The sequence below is a fragment of the Rutidosis leptorrhynchoides genome, chromosome 9, assembly GCF_046630445.1.
Source record: "Rutidosis leptorrhynchoides isolate AG116_Rl617_1_P2 chromosome 9, CSIRO_AGI_Rlap_v1, whole genome shotgun sequence".
NCBI classification, from domain to species: domain Eukaryota; kingdom Viridiplantae; phylum Streptophyta; class Magnoliopsida; order Asterales; family Asteraceae; genus Rutidosis; species Rutidosis leptorrhynchoides.
In genome coordinates this window covers 264,456,202-264,461,923 of record NC_092341.1, presented here as the reverse complement: position 1 = coordinate 264,461,923, position 5,722 = coordinate 264,456,202, and positions in this window count along the sequence as shown.

The window sequence follows — 5,722 nt, the reverse complement described above, 5'->3', positions numbered from 1 at the left end:
TTAATGCTTCTTTCTTCAGTATTGATCTTCTTTACATGTACCAAAATAGCATAACAACCTTTTCTTATAAGTTTCTGGGCCTTCATACAGCTGATAAAGTTCAGCTTTGAGTTGCTCTTCTCCCCATAAATCATTAATGACGTTTCATCCTTACGAGGGATGCGAATTGCTTTCTCAGTGCAAACAACTTCCGCTCTTGTTTTGGACATCCAGTCCATGCCAACGATTACGTCAAAACTTCCTAATTCTACGGGTATCAAATCGATTTTGAAGGTTTCACCAGCGAGATTCATTTCGCAACCATGGCAAATTTTATCGGCTTTTATCAGTTTACCATTAGCTAATTCAATAGTATATTTATCGTCTAGAGGTAATGATGCACATTTTAGCTTAAAACTAAAGTCTTTACACATATAAGTTCTATCAGCACCCGTATCAAACATAATAGAAGCTAGTTGATTATTAACGGTAAACGTACCCGTGACAAGATTAGGATCCTCACGTGCTTTACTGGCACTAACATTAAATGCCCTCCCACATGCGGGTTCTTTGTTCTTCTCCTTATCAGGGCATTGATTTATAAAGTGACCAGACTTCCCGCATCCAAAACATTTCTTGACATCGGTCAGTTTTGTCTTTACTTCAGAAACGGGGGCATAACAATCTTTCGCCACATGTCCTTTCTTGTTGCACTTATCACAGACCACTTGACAATAACCTGCATGATGTGTGTAACATCTTTTGCAGAACGGATGGGGTCCCTTATAGTTTGGACTTGCAGTTGCCCCATCTTGTTTACCTTTAAAAGTTTCTTGTTTCTTCAGGTGAGTACTTTTGCCCTTATAGTCTTCCCATTTCCTCTTTCCTTCAGTTGTCTTGACTTCGGTAATTGGTGCCTTAATCGAACTCTCTGTGATCGGGTCCATGAGTTGGTGTGCCATTGTCATGGCTTCCTGCATCGTATTTGGTTTGGACGATGTAACATTTCCTTTGATATTGATCGATAAACCGTCAATATACATTTATATCTTTCGTTTCTCGTTTGGCACCAATTCGAGACACAACAAGGCTAGTTCCATGAAACGCTTTTCATAGTTATTGAGATTCGCGCCGATAACCTTCAGATTACGTAACTCAGATTCCATTTTTCTGATCTCGTTTCGAGGACAGTACTCCTCAATTAGCATCTTTTTCAGTTCTTCCCAAGAGATATCATATGCCGTATCTATTCCTTCTGCTTTAGCATAATTGTTCCACCAAGTAAGTGCACCATCTTGCAACGTGCACGAAGCATACTTTGACTTGTCTCCGTTCGCACAATTACTGATTTTGAAAACGGACTCCATCTTTTCAAACCATCGGGTTAGACCGACTGGTCCCTCGGTTCCACTAAACGTCTGTGGTTTGCATCCTTGAAAAGTTTTGTATGAGCATCCGTTTCATGAGTTTGTGTTTACGGCTGCTGCATTGGCTGCTACTTCGGCTGTTGCTTTTGCTGCTTCGGTTGCAGCAATTCTTTCATTCACACATTTCTCGACTAGTTGCTCAAACTCAGCATCCGACATTTGAGACATGTTTCTTCAATAAACACAACAGATATAATTTAATCATATAGAATATTATAGGTAAAATGAGTTGTCAATAGTTAATCGTAGCATATTAATAATATGAACCAATTATTATAAAAGCCTTTTCTTCTTATTAGCATTTTATAATTATTTCTAGGGTATTACCTACCCGTTAAGTTCATACATAATAGCTAGTACAAGGAATTAACTACTAAAATCCTAATAATATTCCACTATAAAAAATTATAGCGAGTTACTACATTATTATGTAATAATAATAATAATAAGAAGTAGTAATAATACAAATAATCATTCCATGCATTTATTATTAATAAACCAAAATAATACAATACCATACAATACTGATATTTTACATATGCTTATTTTACATAACAAGATAGAGTAGCACACATAAGCAATAAAATAGCGCATGGAAGATTTATGGTTGCGAGGTCGTTCATTCAGAACTATCAGAAACTTCTTCCCATTTGGTTCTCTCTGCCAATTGTTTGTGTGCACATGGTCCGACAGACATTCTGGCAGTGTATTTTATTTTTAGTTGGGGTTTTGAGGTACCCGTTGCCTCAGTGGGTTTAATACAATAAGGGTGGTTACGGATCGAATGGTCCTGTTCTTTTTTAATAATTAAGGACATTTTATTATTGTGGTTGTTTTTATTATCTATAGCAAGTTGGAATTTCTCCTTAGTGATCTCTTTTATTTCATTAGCGAAATCCTCCTCCTTACTGATCTCGTTTGATGACGAACTGTCTGAGTCATGTGTAGGAGAATATGATGACGAACTGCAAGAATATGTACCGGTGGTCATGAACCGAAATCTGCCAGGCGTAATCGGCACAACCCGCCCGTCGGCGGTATATCTGGACCAATGTCCATATTTGTTTAGAAATGGACGATCCTCTTTTACTCCAGGGATCATGGGTCCATGCCAACGATACTGTGGCTCCGGAAAACTAAAGCTGGGTGGAGCTGGAACCTCCTCTGGGTTTACCGGGAGTTGAGATTCCCCGGCTAACACAATTTCTTCTTTAATAGGTATTGGAACGCCCTTTTCAGTTGTGGATAGAATAGATTCAGTGTCCGATTCCGAGTCGTACAAAATGATAGGATTAGAAGAAGTCATCTATCACATAATTGAAACAACAATTACGTTAGCATATAAATATATCACATATAATGTTTTTGACCAAATAATAAGCAAAAATCAGGAAAAACAGATATGGTCATAGTCCAGACTCACTAATGCATCCTAACAATTACCAGTTAAACACAATAATGTAATTTCTGGTTCCCTATGACCTCAAGCTCTGATACCAACTGTAACGACCAGTCAAAATCGCTATTGACGCGGCACGTTAATCATTGATTCCACAGTGAGGTTTTGACCTCTATATGATACGTTTTGATAAAATATTGCATTCATTAAAATAAGTGACTTTCTAAACATAGAAAGTTATAAACATGTGGGCGAGTGCTTAGGTATAAGCAAAACCCCGAAATACATAAGTCTTTAATTTACAGGTTGACATCACAGTCCAATTATTTATTACACAACGCAGTTTTATTTTGAATGCAATAAACTTTGTACAAAGCATGAGAGACTCCATGCAGGCAACAAGCACATCACAGCGGAAGCATTCTAAGGACCTGAGAATAAAACATGCTAAAAAGTCAACACGAATGTTGGTGAGTTATAGGTTTAATTGCTCGAGTCATAAACATATATAAAGATAGACCACAAGATTTCATCAAAAGTTTATCAATAGATTCTACGTAACAGAGCACCCTGGTAACTAAACTTAACGCTATAGTGATAATTACCCCATTCGTTTTAATACACGCAAACCAACGTGTCTTAAACTCAAATAACATACGTCCGTTAAAAGGCTAGTGCTCTAGCTCGGACGGGGATGTCAAGCCCTATGGATCCATATACAATTATTCGCGCCCACCGGTCCATATCCTATGTACTGGCAGCTACTAGTTACCAAAGCTAAGGGATTTTCGGTTTAACTCAGTGTAGAATTTAGTATGTACTTGTGTCTTATCGCGTTTAAAATAAATTGCATATATTCTCAGCCCAAAAATATTTAAAGTATTTAAAAAGGGAGACTATAAACTCACAGTTCAATATTGAGACTCAATATTGTAGGCAAATTGCGTAGACGTAATGATGGTAGACGACTGTATGGTTGGCCTTGGATTCAAGAACAATACCCCGAACAATACCCAATATTTCCTTATTTTAAAACGGTTTGAAACCCGAATTAAAAATACCCTCGAATATACTTTATTATTATTAAACTTAAAATTAAAATTATAATTATAATTATAATTATAAAATTTACGTACATATATTTTTATGAAATATTTCGTTGAGCAAAACTGACCTTTTATAGTACTTTTCGATTTACTGTAGCTCATGCGATCGCATGAGTTTTCAGTGTTTTTGCCATGCGATCGCATGGCCGCCTTTTCTGTTTTTGTTTGCTAGTTCGTCGACATCAAATAGTGTTTTATTGTAGCAATAGTGTTTTACTGTAGCAAATAGTGTTTACTGTAGCAAATCACTGTAGCAAACTCGTTTTCACTGTAGCAAATAGTGTTTTACTGTAGCAAATTGTGTTTTAATGTAGCAAATAGTGTTTTACTGTAGCAAAGTAATTTTTACTGTAGGAAAGTCGTTTTTACTTGTACATATATATATACATACATATAATTGTTCATGAATCGTCGAGAGTAGTCAAAGGTAATTGTATATATGTAACAGTTCTAAAATTTTGAGACTCAATCTAACAGACTTTGTTTAATGTGTTAAAATAATAAATCGTATAGAGAATTGGTTTAAATAAGTCAAAAATTTTCGGGTCATCACAGTACCTCCCCCTTAAAGAAAATTTCGTCCCGAAATTTTGAGTAGTACCTGTTTCATGAGCGATATCAGTGAACAAATGTGGATACTTTTGCTTCATCTGATCTTCACGTTCCCAAGTAAACTCGGGTCCTCGTCTTGCATTCCAACGAACCCTAACTATCGGTATTTTGCTTTGTTTTAATTGTTTGACCTCACGGTCCATGATTTCAACAGATTCTTCGATAAAATGGAGTTTATCATTGATTCGTATTTCGTCAAGAGGAATTACGACATCCTCTTCAGCTAAACATTTCTTCAAATTTGACACGTGAAATGTGTTGTGAACACTACTAAGTTCTTGCGGTAGCTTTAATCGATAAGCAACTGTTCCAATTCTTTCGGTGATTTCAAAGGGTCCTACGTACCTAGGACTTAGCTTTCCTCGTTTACCGAATCGTACAACGCCTTTCCAGGGTGACACTTTCAACATGACTTTGTCGCCCACTTGAAATTCTAGCGGTTTTCTTCTTACATCAGCATAACTCTTTTGGCGACTCATGGCCGTTTTCAATCGCTGTTGTATTTGAATGATCTTTTCGGTGGTTTCATGAATAATTTCTGGTCCAGTAAGTTGTCTTTCTCCTACTTCACTCCAACAGATAGGAGTTCTGCACTTTCTACCGTAAAGTGCTTCAAATGGCGCTGCGTTGATGCTCGTATGATAGCTGTTATTGTATGAAAATTCTGCCAACGGTAAGTGTCGATCCCAACTGGTTCCAAAGTCAATCACGCATGCCCGTAACATGTCTTCTAATGTTTGTATTGTTCTTTCACTTTGACCATCTGTCTGTGGGTGATAAGCGGTGCTCATATCTAATCGAGTTCCCAATGCTTTTTGTAATGACTGCCAGAAACGTGATGTGAATCGGGTGTCACTGCAGCACTGTAGCAAATAGTGTTTCACTGTAGCAAATAGTGTTTTACTGTAGCAAATTGTGTTTTACTGTAGCAAATAGTGTTTTACTGTAGCAAAGTAATTTTTACTGTAGGAAAGTCGTTTTTACTTGTACATATATATATACATACATATAATTGTTCATGAATCGTCGAGAGTAGTCAAAGGTAATTGTATATATGTAACAGTTCTAAAATTTTGAGACTCAATCTAACAGACTTTGTTTAACGTGTTAAAATAATAAATCGTATAGAGAATTGGTTTAAATAAGTCAAAAATTTTCGGGTCATCACAACATCGATTATAAACGATTCACATTAGTTG